Source organism: Aethalodelphis obliquidens, unplaced genomic scaffold (genome assembly GCF_003676395.1).
Source record: "Aethalodelphis obliquidens isolate GAN/ISIS:26980383/991018 unplaced genomic scaffold, ASM367639v1 scaffold4, whole genome shotgun sequence".
In the NCBI taxonomy this organism is placed as follows: domain Eukaryota; kingdom Metazoa; phylum Chordata; class Mammalia; order Artiodactyla; family Delphinidae; genus Aethalodelphis; species Aethalodelphis obliquidens.
The window spans coordinates 56,040,382-56,059,026 of record NW_020837948.1 but is presented as its reverse complement, the minus strand read 5'-3'; positions in this window follow the sequence as shown (position 1 = coordinate 56,059,026).

The window sequence follows — 18,645 nt, the reverse complement described above, 5'->3', positions numbered from 1 at the left end:
TCATCATCAAAAAAATCTACAAACAATAAATGCTGGAGAGGGTGTGGAGAAAAGGGAGCCCTCTTGCACTGTTGATGGGAATGTAAGTTGATACAACCACTATGGAGAACAGTATGGACGTTCCTTAAAAAACTAAAAAATAGAACTACCATACGACCCAGCAATCCCACTACTGGGCATATACCCTGAGAAAACCATAATTCAAAAAGAGTCATGTACCAAAATGTTCATTGTAGCTCTATTTACAATAGCCAGGACACGGAAGCAACCTAAGTGTGCATCAATAGATGAATGGATAAAGAAGATGTGGCACATATATGCAATGGAATATTACTCAGCCATAAAAAGGAATGAAACTGAGCTGTTTGTAGTGAGGTGGATGGACCTAGAGACTGTCATACAGAGTGAAGTAAGTCAGAAAGAGAAAAACAAATACCGTATGCTAACACATATATATGGAATCTAAAAAATAAATAAAAGGTCATGAAGAACCTAGGGGCAAGATGGGAATAAAGATGCAGACCTACTAGAGAACGGACTTGAGGATACGGGGAGGGGGAAGGGTAAGCTGGGACGAAGTGAGAGAGTGGCATGGACATATATACACTACCAAGCGTAAAATAGATAGCTAGTGGGAAGCAGCCACATAGCACAGGGAGATCAGCTTGGTGCTTTGTGACCACCTAGAGGGGTGGGATAGGGAGGGTGTGAGGGAGGGAGATGCAAGAGGGAAGAGATATGGGGACATATGTATATGTATAACTGATTCACTTTGTTGTAAAGCAGAAACTAACACCACTGTAAAGCAATTATACTCCAATAAAGATGTTAAAAAAAAAAAAAAGGATGCATGTCCTATCAGGCACAGGGAGCTGGGTTTGAGTCAGTAACCAAGGGAAAGAATAAATGGACCTTAGGGGGTAAAGGGCTTCTGTCTTATATTAGTGTAAAAATTACACTAATCTAGTATTTAGATAACAATATATTATAAATATATTACTATGTACTTATATTTTGTAATATAAGTATATTATAAAATAATTAAAAACAATAATTTATAACAGGAAAAATCTATGTTAATATAAATATAATACATGACTTTATAGAAAATATAAATAATACATACATGTGTAAAAACCATAAATATCACCAATTACCCTATCACCAAAAATTAATTGATGTTAACATTTTGGGAGACTGTCTTCAGATCTTCTTCTACGCATATAAACAAATAAATAAGCAAACAAATGACTAGATATATTGACCATCCATTCACACTTACTGTATAATCCCAATGGAAAGAGAACATGCTTCTTTTCCAATAGTTCTAGCAACAGTCCCAGGGCCAGCTCTCATTGGCCCAGCTTGGATCATGTACCTATCCCTAAATCTAGAACACACAAGAGCCAATTTAACCTATAAGATATAGGTTAAAACTAAATATATACTTTTTTGAGTCATTATACTTAATGAAATAAATGAAACCATGCATGTGTAAGTTTTTTGCAAATGTAAGTAATTATTAAAATCATTAATTATATATGTTATTAATATCGTCACTGCCCTTTCTCCATTGTCCTTTTTCCTCTCCTCTTCTTGCTTTATCTGTTTTTCTGCTTTTTCCTCTTCCCACCAAATCTCCATCATGTCTGGGTTAACTCGGCTGTGGTGGACTAGTAAGGAGACCAAGTGCTATTTATAGCAGTGTTTCCTCAGGGGTGTGTGGTGTGTGGTGATATGGGAACACACCATTAAGGGATACTTCTATCTCCCATTACAGCCAAAGTGGCTTCTGAGAACTTTGTCCATGGTGAGGAAGAATGTAGAGAACACGCTCCTCTCTCCCAGCAGAGACAAGCCCTACCTTTTACACCACCTGGTCAACCATTTAGGCATAGATTTGGTAGAATAAGAGTTTGTTACTCAGGGAATATCTGGGATGATGCATTCCTGTCAGTAGACCTACAGAAGGACATTCCAGCTGGAGAGAGACCAGAAAAAAACAATCAACCCAAATCCTGGAGAGGACATCAAAGTGAGAACTGGCATTTTAGTTTGGCAAACTGGAGGTTGGCAACAGGTCAGGGACTGTAAGGACAGAGTGTCATAAAGTCCTTTGTGGAATCTTGGATATGTGAAATAAGTAGTTTGGGAATAATTAAATTCCTACTTTAAAAAGTGGGTGGTTGACAACACATGTACATTGGAATTGAATAATTAAGTAAATGAAGGCAGATGGTGGGAGCCAGGTGTCTTATTGTTGGAGTAGATGTTTACAGACAAATAAGAGAAGGCTAGAATGATCCATGTGGTAATGAATTAGAATTGAAGACATAAGTGGGAAATCATGCTTAACTTAATATCGATACAGATGGTTACATATGGAAATATTTATAGATATACATACATACATGAGTTAGTATACACATCTATTTCCTTGCTATGTCAGCTGAGAGGATGTAGAAGCAATGACATCCCAGTAGCAATGAGCACACCTAGCACCCAGATCTTTGTTTCTAATACCATTCTCCAATAAAAGGACTAGGTCACCTTGGAGAAATGGTTGATTCTAGAACTGGGGAAGGAAATATACAGGATGGTCCAGGAGCACCTTATAATGCCAGAAAGTAAGGAAGTACTCAAAACTCCACAATGATGGGGGGAAGTGGTGAGGTAGAGAACACAAAGGAACACAGGAGCCAACTGAAAGAACTCCTAATGGTTAAAGCTGTAACAATTTGAACAAGAAAATAAGATACTATCGTATTATAACCCAAAGTATAAAATGAATATTCATGAGTACATACCAATATGAATAAATAATTGAATAATTAGATAAATGAGGGATAATAGATGAATCTCCCATATAGAAGAATTCCAAATAACATGTGTAGATACTCTGTGTCTTCAAGGAGGTGGAGCATAACTCCTCAATCCTTAAGATGTAGATTGCCCATAATGACTTCCTTCCAAAGAGAACAGTATGGAAAGGAGTGGGGGGAGTAACTTTACAGTGCAGAAGCCTGTCAAATACTACCTTAGCCAGGTCATCAGGTCACCATCAACAGTAACAAGTCATGTCGTTATACATACTCTTGATATGATGTGATGAGAACAGTGCTTCACCTCTGTGGTCTTCCTCCCCCCAGAATCCATACTCCAAGTCAGATCATGAGAAAAACATCAGACAAATCCCAGTTGAAGGTCAGTCTACAAAATAGCTGACCAGTGCTCCCCTGCACTATTAAAGTCACCAGAAACAGGAAAATTCTGAGAAACTGTCACAGTCAAGAGGAGCCTAAAGAAGCATGACAACTAGATAACATAGTACCCTGGCTGTGATCCTGCAACGGAAAAAGGAAATGAAAAACTGAGGAAAACTGACTAAAGATTGGTCTTAGCTAAAAAAAAACTAACTAAATAAATAAACAAACAAATAAATAAATAAATGCTCTTACCCTGAAGTGACAGAAATCCATTCACATTTCGTTGGCCAAAGCAAGTTACGTGGCCACACCTGACTTCAGGCCAATCCTCCCATGTGCCCGGAAGAAGAGAACCAGTGAGCTCCAGGCATGTCTACAACAGTACTCTTACTCACCAGGAGCCCAGGCCTTCACCCTAGTACTGGCTCTGCCACTTGATAAGCCTCTTAGCCTCACCGGCTCTACCTTCCCCCCTGAAAGTGAGGTTCTGGGATAGACAGTCACCCCTCTGATTCCGTACCAGACCAAATCCATTACCCCTGCTAGATCTCAGAGCCCACGCGCTTCAGAGCGGGTCAGTGGGGTCAGCTCCAACTCTAGCGCGTGGCTCAGGGAAGATCGTGCAGGGCGCTGTGGAAATGGACTCATTTGTGCACACAACAGGGAAGCCGGCTAGAGTCAGCCAGTTCTTAGAGTTTTGAGAGAATCCACACAAGCATGATGAATGTGTCAAGGGATTCTGTGTCACAAAATACACTTTGTTAACTCACTTTGACAAAGGCATTTTAGTTTTAACTGCTTGTGACAGCAGCTCACCGTTTACTCATAAATGTGTCCCACATACAGGTGTTACCCATTTTGTATCATAGATGTGTTCCTTAAAAGAAAGGCGGTATATAAACTACATGTTCAAAAACTGTAATTACTGCATGCGTTTATGAAAAAACATATTACTCAAAGGAAACCAATGACGAAAGTCTTTGAGAAAGGGTGAAAAAATCATCTCTGGTTTTACTTTTTCTCTAAGATGTTCCTTGATGACACCCAGAGCCTCCGGCACAGTGCACAAAGGACAAAGACAGTCAGCAATATTTGTGAGTGAATGAATAAAACTCAGTGGTTCATCTGTGGTTGACTTGCATTTTCATAAAACAGTAATGATACCTGACACTTATATAGCGCTTTCCAGTTATAAAGCCTCACATTTTCCTGGGACAGGTAAGAGCATAAACTTTGCTGTCAGGCTAGAATTCTGATCGTAGCTGTTTGTTAGTAGCTGCAAGCTACTGTTGTTCCTGTTGTTACTTCACCTCTTGGAGCCCCTGTCTCATTTGTGAAATAAGAGCAATGCCAGCTTCTCAGGATTGTTGAAATAGTATAATGAGATCAGTATGGTAACATGTCTAATACAGGACCTAACATGGATAAGATGCTTCATAAAAGGTGATTTCTCTCCCTATTCTGTGAGGCAGGAAGGGGAGGTATCATTACAGCATAGCACGATGCTAATGACCTGTGCTGGGCATGACTCACGTTGAAGTAGGAAGGGGCAAACATAGAAGTGAGGAGACCAGCTGAGAGGTGTTGCCATGGTCCAGGTGAAGGGTGAGGGTGGTTGGATTTGGTGGTGGCAGTGAAAAGAAGAGACATGAATGAAATTGTGAAGTAATTTAGGAATAGAATTGATGGGATGTGGTGATGAATTTGATATGCAGAGTGAGAGAGAGAGACGACTCACGTGTTTCTGGGTGTCTGAACTGATTTCCTAAGATTTGGAGGAGGGGCAGAGAGGCAACGGGGATAGGAAGAGTCTGGTCTGGCTATGTTGCATTTGAGAGGCCTCTGAGACATGCAAGAAGAAGTCATTGGATATAAGAATTTGGAGCTTAAATACATATTTGGGAATCCTTGCCACCCAGGCGGTATTAAAGCAGTGGGCTGGTGAGATCATCTAGGGAGAGAACATAGAAAATACTGAGAGGAGACCTAGGGCCAAGCCCAGACCTCTGGACTAGGGAACGAACTGGGGAGAAAACCAGAAGAATAAAGTGTCACAGAAACAAAGAAAGATTCAGTGCTTGGGAAGGAGGGAGTGGTCTGTTCCACCTTGAGAGGTGAGGTAGGTTGAAACCTGAAAGGCATCACCAACTGGGACCACACGGAAGTTATTTGTGATGCTGACAAGAATGGAGGGTGGAGGATCAAGCAGGAAGGGACCACAGAGCTGAGAATGGGACCTGAGGGGAAGACACAGTGCTCTGTGAACATCTCTGAGAAGCCTGGCTCTGAAGGAGAACGTAGAGAGAAGGGCTTGAGGAGCATATGGGACAGGAGAGATAGCTTATTGGTTTCGTTTTGTGTTGAGAAATGTGAGAGCACATCTGTATGCTGAGGGGGAGGACCCAGCAGAGAAGGCAGGAGAGAAGGTGCTGGAGTGAGGAGAGCGCCCATGTCCAAGGCCACCAGGCACCACGCTCTCTAACCAGCCCCAGGTTCTCTCTCCTGCCTGAGGCACTGAGAGAGGGGATTTCTCCAGAGCCTCTTGGCACTAGGGTCCTGCAGAGTTTCTAAGGGCCATTCACCGGGCAGCAGAAAGAAACAGAGGCTCTTTCCTACTGCCTAGAAGTGGAGGAAAGAGAAAGATGAAAGAGAGAAGGGCAGAGGGGGAAGAGAGGAAGAAAATAGAAAATGGAGATGGCCAGTCCTCCCCTGTGCCCAGGTGGTCGGGAAGCTGGGAAGCTGAACTCCAGGTGATCTGGGGGCTCTGATGCCTCAGAGGGCCGTCTTCTCCAGCTGAAGCCCAAGACCTGCCCAGCCTCAGGAGGCTAGATGTCAAGTCTTGGCTTTCCTTGCGGATCTCAAAGTCTTGTCAGTCCAGAGAAACTTCCAGGGTGGCAGCCACTATCCCAGAGCTGAGAAACCGGACTTTCCTCTCTTTGTACCTCCCAGCTCCCCACCTAGGTCTTGAGCCACAGAAGGTTGTATGATTTCAATGAATTATCACAAGATGAAAGTGTTTTGCCTTCCCACCAAGTCGGTCATGTTTCCTGTAGGCAAACGGGAAGCAGAAGAAAAAAAGGCTGGCCCCTGGCACGATTCATTCACCCTCTGAGGCATGAGATTTGATTACCAGTCTTTTAACACGCATGACAGCAAACGTTACCATTTGCCACAGAATTATCTGCCCCCCTTTGAAATTCATCTACCACGTCAGGATCTTTGACCCCCAGAGGCATCTTTGATGCCACAGGCTGACTTCATGCCACTTACTGCTGCTGCCTCCTCTTAGCAACAACGCCTTTCTGGAAATACAAGACATTAGGACAAAGAAGTGCCTAATTTCTGGGAGTAAATATTACAGTTCACTGAAGCACCTGCTTACTTTATAAAGCAGCCAGCTAGCCATGATTCTTCAGCCTCTAACCTAAACCTTCTGTCACTCTTCTGATTGGCACCCTCGGACCATTGTTTTTAAAAGTACATTAAAAAAGAAACCACCACCAAGTATCACTGGTTACTACACTTATTCTCTTCCACATCGTTCTCCGCTTTTCCTGTGCTTACAACTAGACCAGAAAGAAGTCCAAAGTACGACCGTTTTCTAACTTCTGGGTGGTGACGGGCTTGGAGGTGACATGTGATGCTGTTGGCTGGGGGAGGCCGAAACTAGAATTGAAAAAGCAGGAGCTGCCCCTTGACTTCCATCTCTGGAAATTCAACGGCCACCTCCACACTGTCTCTTCTAATACCCATCATAGTCTTGAAACCCATTATTCAGCATAATATCTTTTAAATTGTTGACAGGAGCCACTTCGGAAGAGTGTGCCCCCTGCTCTCCTTTTACCTCCCTCCGGCCTCCCTCCCTGATGGGCCTGTGCTGGCTCTCAGGGCGGCCTTCTTCCTTGTTGTCCAGCTACACCTGGCATAGTGCTTCTGCCCTCTCATAAGGCTCTCTCTTTACAATGTAAGCTTTTCTTGTGCTGAAACCCTGTCTTTCATTTGCTCTACAAATCTCTCGTCACACCGCATAATATAAGCTAGACAATGGCGGCACAGAAGAAATAACAACTGAACATAACCATCCACTATGGAACCACTAATGAATAGTCTGCCTTTGGAGGGCTTCTTACAAACTAAACTACAAACGAGGATAAAGGGCAAGGCTGAGGAAGAGTCAATAGAACCTCACAATGTGAAGACTTAACCTCTGTCTCCATCAACTCATTAGGCTTTTGAGTTTTATCACCAGCCAGAACCTTCTCTACTTGCCAAGGGCCAAATGTCTGAAATGTCTTGTCAGAGCTTGGCTAAAAAAAAAAAAAAAAAAGAATTGCTTTTTCTCCACGTTAAGATATAAACTTAAAAGCCACAATTCCTGTTGGAGATTGTTATACATTTTGCGAATATGAAATCAGCATTGTTACATAAATGTGTGCTGAAAAGAAGCAATTGTGTTGTAACCAATTTTTTAAAATTCCACAAAGACAGTATCTATGATTTAGGCTGTTCCTGCCATTTTGACAAGTGTTTTTATTTCTTGGTGTATTAGGTTAATGTTCAAGGTCCATGCTATTTTCAGCTTGCAAAATTATGTCTAAGTGCTAACATAAGGGAAATCAAATCTTATATTTTAGTCTGCTTTGCTTCGAATGACTGGAATCAACATATCCAACCATTCACACAACACTTCCTGAATGGCAAAATAATGATGTTTATTCTCCTACTATTAGTTGAGGGCTTACTATGCCAGGCATTGTCTTAAATGCTATGATATATTAGTTTTATCCTCATGATAACACTATGAGGTAGCAATATTTGTACCCCCAATGGTGAGACGAGGAAGTACTTTAATCAAGAGAAGATGCTTAAAGGCAGAAGTAGTAATATATAACATTAGAATGATTATTCTAAAATTATCTGTGTGGTAGCAAGAAAGCTGCATACTTTTACTTTCCATATTTGGAAAGGGTGTCTACAGGGTGAGTGGTTCCCAGTAAACCAAGTAAGTAAGGGCAATGGGAATAATTTGCTGTGAGACTCCAAGTAAGCTTATTTCCCTCTCTGGGCCTCAATTTCCTTGTTTGCAAAAGATGGGGTTAAACTGGAAAATTCTGTGGGTCTCTGCCAGCTCTAACATCCTATGGTAAACTGTGTCTCCATACACAGCAGTAAGACAGATCTTCCAGCTGTCCAACTTCTGGAAAGGTCTACTCAGCAAGGGAGGGTGTACCCTGACTATCCCGAGGGAGGCAAGTGATGAGGACACGTCCCACCTGAAGGTCCTGGGGCATCTTCATACAATGCTCAGAGCAACCTCTTCTTACCTTGGTTCATCTTCTCTGAAGGGCTTCATCATATTTCAGGACAATGGCATCCCTCACTTCTGCAAATTCTGAATCCTAGCAACATCTTTACCCTCCCTCTAACTTTTAGGTAACTTGATGGAGTAGACTAGTTTTCTTTCTAGATTCATATGCTCTCATTTATCTATTTCCCTAGGATCTCTGTTTCTTTCTCATATTCAGACTGAGTTACTCAATCAATTTTACTATCACCCACTCACCAGTTGATTAAATCCTAAATTTTATCATCAGAGTATTTTGGGGAGATAATATGTTATAAAACTTAAAGTAATTTTTTTTAAGATATTGGGAGTAGGAGTTTATTAATTAATTAATTTATTTTTGCTGTGTTGGGTCTTCTTTTCTGTGTGAGGACTTTCTCTAGTTGTGGCAAGTGGGGGACACTCTTCATCGTGGTGCGCGGGCCTCTCGCTATCACGGCCTCTCTCGTTAAGAAGCACAGGCTCCAGACGCGCAGGCTCAGTAGTTGTGGCTCACGGGCCTAGTTGCTCCGCGGCATGTGGGATCCTCCCAGACCAGGGCTCGAATCCGTGTCCCCTGCATCAGCAGGCAGATTCTCAACCACTGAGCCACCAGGGAAGCCCTAAAGTAATTTTTAATTAACATCATAATATGCTCATAATTACATTTTCCATAAAAGTCTTTAAACTTATGGAATCATCATATAAAGCAGAGCTTGAACCCAAACACTTATCACTGGACTTTCTGAAAATATGACAGATTTCTCATCTTACTTATGTTTTTTTAGCAGCTTTCTTTACATGAAGCTAGGAGAAATGATACTGATATATTTTGACATTTTTCCAAGTATAGTCCAAATAATACCATACAAATACAGAAAGAGGATGTTCCTAAGCTCTGTAGTAATTTGTATTCGATGTATGATATTGAGAAACAAGTTTCTAGAATTAAATTAATTAAATAATTAAATATCACATGGTTAATGTATAGGTCTCTGTCATGTCAGCTTAGTATACTAAAACCACAACCTTTATTTTCAACTAGGTACGAAAGTCATAGACTACAGTTTCTCGTAACATCCCTTTTGGACAGAAAATATACTTAGTTATTCAGTCTAAGAGCGTATTTGCTTCTGAAGATGTTTATGTGGCCTCTGGAAAAGCCTCAAGTATGCCATAGGGCAGATTTGCCCAAACCAATTTGGCTTTTTTGACTGACTTCAGGGGCCAAGAAAGAAAACATGAAGTCAGTCTAAAAATTGCTTTATATGTTTCTAAACCGACTTCACCAGTCAAATGGGCTAAAACCATCAAACCAGTTCAGGTGTGTGGACAGTCTTCATTTAAATCCTAGTAGAATAGAAGTGGCCCAACATTCCCATCCCTTCAAATAACAACAGAGCTTGGCTCAGGCTGGAACAAACCTCAGAGACTGAACTGCTCACGTAACACAGGAGCCCATTCGCTAGCAGAAACAGCACAGGGAAGCCGGGGCACCAGGTACCATCAGGCCTGGGGCCTCCAAGGGGCACCTTTCGATTTGCAGGAGTGAGTTGCTAAGAGGAGGTGAGACGCTCTGAATCTTAACATCTCTGCTCAGTGGAGATTTTCCAAACAAATGCTTTTTTCTCTTGCCCAGTAACAATTCCACATCTATTCTATATATTCTTGAACACTCACACCTGTTGACATTTTGCTGTCACAAGAAAAGCCCTGAGAGAGGAGAACCCATTGAATTTATCTGTGCTTTTAGTGATTTCTGAGAGAAAGGTGGTATTGCAGCAATCCATTGAAGCCGCGTACTATAGCAAAGCTAAAAGTCTGTCACACAAAAGCACCACCTGTAACCACTCTTTTGAAAGGCAAGTCCTTGGCAAACAATGGCCCGAGTGAACCAGTTTAATCAGGCAGGAGTCAAGATCACTGAGACATAAATTAAGCATTCATCCTTGAGTAGCAGCCAAGCAGCCAAAGCCCCCATAATCCCAATGAATCCCATTTTGTGTGGTTGCCCTTGGGCCAAGGGCAGAGGGGAAGAGAATTTGCACGTGCTGGTTCCGCATCAGCTCTTTACCTGTACAGGGGTGGGTCTGTAATAAAGGAGGGCACCTATGCAAGGGCTCCTGTCCTCACGCTGTAGCAGTCAGAGTCCTCCCCCCACCTCCATCCCCCTCAGCATCTGCAATCTGTCAGCAGAACTTTCTTCAAGGACATCCCTCACTTTGGGAGAGTTAGATGCTGGGTCTCCTTTGCAGACAGACGTGACTGCCTCATTCTCCTTTGGTTGTTCAACGGCATGGACTTCCCATCACCTACTCTTGTGGTCACACGGAGTGAACAAACGCTCCACAACCCCCCTGGAACTCATTTTTGCCAACTGATTTTCCATTCTGGAGGAGAAGTTGACTTGCTTCCTAGGAATAGGAAATTTCCCTCCAGAGACCAGCTGTTGTGTTCACACACAGAATCAGACTAATGGGACCACTGCTTACCTCTCGTGCTCTTTGTGGCAAGGAAACTCGGTCTGCTCTCTGCAAACACGTCCTCGTCTTTGCTGCAGTCACGGTGCTCGGGCTCCCAGGCCCCTTCCCACTTTACCAGAAGCCAGTGCAGACACCGGCTGCGTAGAAAGGGCTCTGTGGTGGCTGGCTGGCCACCGAAAGCCTTCCCCCTTTCTGTGAACATCCTAGCAGACCCCGTGTCCCAGCTTTCCTTATAGTTGAGAGGAGGAAGATGACATATGACTCAGTTCTCTCCAGCAGAACATGAGCACAAATGGTGTGCACCGTCTCTTGCTTTGGCCCGTACAATCCTCCTGGACAAGCTCCTCCATGCTTGTTCCCCTTTTCTGGCTGACTGAGATGGAAATGCACCCCCTCAACTCCCCTGCCCCGTATTCTCCTGGAAGCCAAGTTTTAAAGATGGCAGTGTCACCCTCAGCCTGGGTCCCAGAATGACGACAGCCTAGAGCCACATCTCCCCTTGCCTTTTCCAACAATAATTTTCCAATCCCACCACACTGTTAGGTGAGCAAGAAATAAGCTTCCATTGTGCTGAGCAATTCTATTTGTGGGTCTGTTCATTACGACAGCCTAATCTACCCCAACCATACAGGCTCAAAACATGTCAGCTTCTGGACACTCTGTAGGGCTCTACCACTGGACCAGCAATCTCTTACCACAGATCAGGGGAAAGGGAAGAGAGGTTGTGAGAGGTCCTCAGCACGACCCTAATCCTTCAACCCTGAGCTTCAGCAATTCCCTGATGGTAATGGGTCTCTATTCTAGTAACTCTGTCCACACCCATCTCTTCCTGTAGGTGAGCCCTTAGGTCCTTGGCCCTGATGGTGGGCTGGGCTCTGAGGTTCTTCTCCAGCTGGAGGTACAGGTCTTTGTGGCTCTAGCTCAGCAGAGTCATTTGTGACTCAGGCTTATGAGTTAAGCCCACCAAACGTGATGGAGAAGTAAGCCTTGACTTTTGGTGGAAATAAGAGCTAAGAAGAATCAGCATGAATCTCACTTCTGGGAAGAAAGAAAAGCACTGAAACTTTCCACTCTAAGTCACATTTAAGGAGAATGAGGGTCTGTGGGCCCTTGTTTTAACTGCAGTGAGTCCTTGTCACTTAAAGTTTTCATTTCGTGAGGAGTATCAAGTTTAATTTCCATTATTTCAGTTAATTGTTTAAAAATAAATTCGATAGAAAGAAATAAAAATAATGTCTCCTATTATATTTATTTTTGAAGATGCTAAGTGTTAAATTTTTGGAAGAAGAAATAGAAAATAGTATCCTCATTTTCATCACCAATATACTGGTGTCAAGAGATTGGACTCAGGGATTTTTTTTTTTTTTTTTTTTTTTTGCGGTACGCGGGCCTCTCATTGTTGTGGCCTCTCCCATTGCAGAGCACAGGCTCTGGACGCGCAGGCTCAGCGGCCATGGCTCACGGGCCCAGCCGCTCCCCGGCATGTGGGATCTTCCCAGACCGGGGCACAAACCCACGTCCCCTGCATCGGCAGGCGGACTCTCAACCACTGCGCCACCAGGGAAGCCCATGGACTCAGGGATTTAATAGCACTAAGAATAGGATAAATGGGACATGAAGCACTGTAAACAGCGTTCAGTATAAAGAAAAACCACCTGTACTTCAAGTAGGTAGAACTGTTTCTTCGAGAAAAAAAAATGTATTAATTTGATTGGAAAGGATCAGACATGTTAACAGGAAATATAGAGAAGGTACAGCCAAGAAAAATCATTCACTCATAAAAATCATTATTTAAGAGAAAAATGTTGTTTTACTCAAACTCATTGATACTCATTTCAGTGGGTTTTTTGTTTGTTTGTTTTTCTAAACTCTCCATTTGTTGGTAAGAAGTTACAAAGCAAGGAGAGAGGCAATATGCCCCTGCAGATAAGTCAGCTCCCTCTAGATGGGTAACCCAGTTAAAACTAAGTTTCTCCTGGTTATCTCTTACATTGCTGGTGGGAATGTAAGTCTGATGATTTCTAAAAAAATTATACACTTACTATACGACTCAACAATTGCATACTGGGCATTTGTCCCAAAGAAATGAAAACTTTTATCCACATAAAAACCTATACACAATTGTTCATAACAGTTTATTTGCAGTAGCCAAAAGTGAGAAACAACCAAAATGCCCTACAATAGATGAATGATTAAACAAACTGTGGTATATTCATACCATGGAATATTACTCAGCAATGAAAAGGAACCAACTATTGATACATGCAACAACTTGGATGGACCTCAAAGGCATTATGCTGAGTGAATAAGTCTATCTCAAAAGTTCAAATACCATATGACACGATTTGTATAGATAGCATTTGCAAAATGACAAAATTATAAAGATTAAGAACAAACTAGTGGTTAGCAGGGGTTAGGGATTGTAGGAGAATGCGGGGTAGGCAGAGAAATTGGTAGAAAAAAATGAGTTTTTAATTCCCACCTCACATGTTACATATAATTTTTAATGTAAATTATCAAATATTTCTAACTCTATTTTTTAATGTGTGCTAAATATTTTTAAAAGGAGTAACCGAAGCCACTTTCAGAATAATGGTGATGTAAAGCATATTTTCCCATATGAAAGAGGAGATCAGATGATCTATTTTAGTCAGGGGTTTCAAAAAGTGAGGGGGACACTCCAGGGGGTACAGAAGATAATTGGATAGTGGGAAAGAAGTATTAGAATACTTAGAATTTCTATTTAGTGCATATCTTATGCATTTAAAATTTCTATTTTGGAGTATATGTTACGATGTATATATTAGTTTCATAGGACCAGTGTATCATTTACACATAAGTAAATGTGACTATGGGGATGCAAACTCAAAAATGTTTTCCTTTTTTTTTTAAAAAAATTTATTTATTGGGCTTCCCTGGTAGCACAGTGGTTGAGAGTCCGCCTGCCGATGCAGGGGACACAGGTTCGTGCCCCGGTCTGGGAGGATCCCACATGCCGCGGAGCAGCTGGGCCCGTGAGCCATGGCTGCTGAACCTGTGCGTCCGGAGCCTGTGCTCCACAATGGGAGAGGCCACAACAGTGAGAGGCCCGCATACCGCAAAAAAAAAAAAAATTATTTATGTATTTATTTTTGGCTGCACTGGGTCTTTGTTGCTGTGCCCGGGCTTTCTCTAGTTGCAGCAAGCGGGGGCCACTCTTCACTGCGGTGTGCCACCTTCTCATTGCGGTGGCTTCTCTTGTTGCAGAGCAGGGGCTCTAGGCACGCGGGCTCAGTAGTTGTGGCTCATGGGCTCTAGAGCGCAGGCTCAGTAGTTGTGGCACACGGGCTCAGTTGCTTCGCAGCATGTGGGATCTTCCCTGACCAGGGCTCAAACCTGTGTCCCCTGCATTGGCAGGCAGATTCTTAACCACTGCGCCACCAGGGAGGTCCCTCAAAAATGTTTTCCTGATAGGAGTGCATGAAAGAATCCTCCCTAGAAAGATGTCAGGAGAGCCATGTTTGTTGGTCCTCTGTTTACCCTCAACTGTTGGTCTTTTCTTCTTACTCAACTTGCACTTTCTGTGCGAGAAACCAACTCAAAGAGTTGTAACTGCTATCACTATGGTAAGAGGGTAAGACTCTTATCTCCAGACCAGATTACACTCCTGAGCAATCTTCAGATTCAACTGCCCACAGAGCATATTCTATCAGTATGGGCCCAATAAGCACATCCCCTCCCCCACACTCAAACTGAGCTCAATTTACCCAGCCTTCCTTATTTTAAACCCACTCCCTTTATTATATTCCTCATTCTTGTCTATAATTCACATGATCACCCTAGCTAGAAATATGGTGGTTATCTGAGATTCTTTTCCCCTCTCTCTTGAATTTCACGTTGTTAATTTTTACTTTTTCATTATCTCTAAATTCCTCCTGTTTCAGCTCTCCATGTATCAACAAGGATAAATCTCACAAATATAAAAAAAAGTTACAAAAAGATGCATAGTCCAGGGCTTCCCTGGTGGCACAGTGGTTGAGAGTCCGCCTGCCGATGCAAGGGACACGGGTTCGTGCCCCAGTCCGGGAAGATCCCACATGCCGCGGAGCGGCTGGGCCCGTGAGCCATGGCCACTGAGACTGCGCGTCCGGAGCCTGTGCTCCGCAACGGGAGAAGCCACAACAGTGAGAGGCCCGCGTACCGCAAAAACAAACAAACACATAAACAACCAAAAGACAGAGTCAGTTAGGGACAAAAGTGAGCACAGAACATACTACTAGAAACAATGGACTCACTGTTGTTTGCTGGCTTTTTTCTTTAGTAGGGGGAATGTAAGTCAAAGAACAAGAAAACAACTTTTTAGTCAATCAAGACGGGTAAATGACACCCCCAAGGCTTTACACATTCAAGAGAGCTAATTACGACATTAACAAATGCTTTACTACCACCAAGAGAAAGGACTAGCTGCTTCCATTTCTAATTTCCTTAAATACAGGAAAATTCACAAAATAACTTTATGCCGATATTGCTTGCTACAAAGCAGAGTTCATTTGTGTGGTTCTGGCAAAGAGATTGTTCATCAGTGTTGTGAATGTACACTAGAAGACATCTGATGTGAAATTCATAATTGAAATGTTACGAGCAGTTTAGCATATGGATCCTTCACATCCACTTAATTGCCAGTTTAGTAATAATTTTATGTAATGAGGCATTATTAATAATACGTGAAATACTAAATTGACGTAATACCCTAAAAACGTAATATGACATTTGCCACTGAAAGAATATTATTATTCCAGGTGTCTTTACTACGATTTCCAAAACATATGTGATATTACATAAAATATTAATCTTTACAAACAGCTTGGTTATGATGTATTTCAAATTCATTCTCCAGGTTATAATTTCTTTTTTACAAAATGTGCAAAACTTTGTCCTTGTGGACTCACGTTGCAACTGTTGCTTGAAGCTCCCACCCCGTTGGGTGGTTGCCATCTCGATCCTCCTCCGTTGAAGTGTCATCTGATTCACCAGGAGGGGGGAGTGAGACGGAAAAGTCGAAAAGGTTTGTCCCAGTTCAAGCACTGAGTAAAAAGAGGGAAGCAGAAGCCAAAGGCTCTCTATTGACAGACTCCTCAAAGTTTCATCACACCTCAGGGATTATTAAAATATCTCAATACAGGGCTTCCCTGGTGGCGCAGTGGTTGAGAGTCCGCCTGCCGATGCAGGGGACACGGGTTTGTGCCCCGGTCCGGGAGGATCCCACATGCCGCGGAGCAGCTGGGCCCGTGAGCCATGGCCGCTGGGCCTGCGCGTCCGGAGCCTGTGCTCCTCAACGGGAGAGGCCACAACAGTGAGAGGCCCGCGTATTGCAAAAATAAAACACAAAAAAACAAAAATATCTCAATACAGTTCCTAAAACCTTCTGATTGGGGCCATGATTATCATTTGCATTTGCGAGGCCTGAGGGAAGAATGCAAATGGAGACTCACATACTGCAGGTTTACATATTTTAAAAGTTATAAGTGAAGCGAACAAACTATTAACTAAAATACGATCCTTTCTACCTTGACAAAAGTCTGTCAAAATGACAAAACGGAAAAATATGTAAAAAGCCTTGGTTTTTATATGAATTAAAATCAGGTAAAATATAAAATATCAAAACCAACTAACCCTGATTATTACTATTCTTTATTATTGTTATTCCTGTTGGGCTATGGATGAGTAATGAAATAAAAATATATATAATTCATAAAAAATTAAAATTCAGCCCACAAAATTTATTTTCCTTGCTATTCTTTCAGCAAAATTTCTAAAGAGCTGTTATAATCAACATTTTAACATTACTTGTGTTCTATTGACAGTAATGACCTAAATGACTAAAAAGCAGAATGTCATTGTAGGCAGATGGAAATTCGAATATATTTTCATAATATATATTAAATGTAAACATTCATATTTTTCATATATTTTTTCAAAAATTTCTAAAATATTCACAATTATGCATTAAACTTAAAAGGCAGAATGAAAATTAATTGATGACTATCATTTTTTTGTGTGACTATCATTTAAATCCATTTATTTAAATAATGCTGAAAATTTTAATTTAACCCTTTGAAATTTTAATTAAATCTTTATAATTAAAATCTTTGTATTTTATAAGGACAAAACTATTTGCAGTTACAGCCTTTTATGTTCATCTGGTTGCCAGGGTAAAGAACGAGCATCACACTTCCACATGGGTGTCTAGACAAATATATCTATATAAATCTATATAGACATACAGATTTAAGAGTGATATGATCAGTTAACACTGCAAAATGTTCCTAAGGCATCGTGTGCAACCGTTGCAACTACCACACGAGCTTGTGAACCAGGAATTGGAATGCAACTAGAAGAGAAGTAAGAAAATGGATGCTAAGCACTACTGGGAAACAACAGTTCATAGTATAATAGTCTATTGCCTTCATGCTGACAGGAAGGATTTGACAAGTTAATTAATTTGTCCTTTCTCTTACCTAAGCGCTTTAGCCTCTTTAGTCTCCCTGCACTCGAGCAGTGTCTGCCTCTGAAACTGGCCGTGGCACAACCCACGCATCTCAGCATTTGGATGCAGTTGCCTTTTGTTTTGAGGACACGGGGTGGGGGCAGGCCATGGAGAAAAGTGTTTCCTGGGGCCTGGAAGGTATTAGCCATGTAAGCAGATATTTAGAGGTTAGGGTTTTTCTATGTCAGCACTGAGCACTGGATCCCAAGTGACAGAGGTGCACATGTTTCTTGATAAATGTGTGTGTGTGTGTGTGTGTGTGTGTGTGTGTGTGTGTGTGTGTGTGTGTGTGATTGTAGGATCCTCTAAAGTGCAGGTTCCAGAACAAGACTACCCCTTGCCTGGCTCTAAGTGCAACACAGAACGTGGTACATATACAAAGAAAGAGTTTAATAAATGTTGCTCCCATACCAAATAATAACACTGCCTCAAAGAGTCTGAAATTTTCCCCTACATACTTCCCTTTTTGAGCCAGACTTCAGCTCAGATCTTTCTCCATCTATTCGTGGTGTGTTGGGGGTGGGGGGGGGGGGGGGAGTGGCCATCATCTTTAACATTTTGTATTTATGTCCAAGGCTGGTTTAGCTTATCACATAGGTCTTGCCATACAGCATGTTATAGCACTGAAATTCCTCCACAGCATTTGTTAAGCAGTGGTTTTCCTGAACCCTATGTGTGCCTCTAACCCCCATATCGCCCACCTCCCTTCCCTGGGACCGACTTCCCAAGATCTCTACAGAGAATCTCCAAGACTCTGCTTCAGTGCCTGAGCCACAGGTGTGGCTCAATATTTTTAATACCACCCGTGTCGATGTCGTATAGCAGGGAGAAGTACAGGTGAAAGGGACAATGGGTTAACACCGTTTGCACGTGCATCAGCAATATTTTAAAGAGCATCATTGGTGGAACACTGGTAGGATATTTCCGGATGGCACCGATTTATCTGAATAATAGGAGGAGAAGAGATGCCCTTTCATTGTGAGGTTGGCTACAGAAATCTGATTCAGGGTCAGTTAGAAGGAGAGCTATTTCCATGCTGACAGATGTCCAGTAGCTTTTGTCAAGTGAGTTGGTGGCCTTTATCCAGTTCCAAGTGGCCAGATGTCC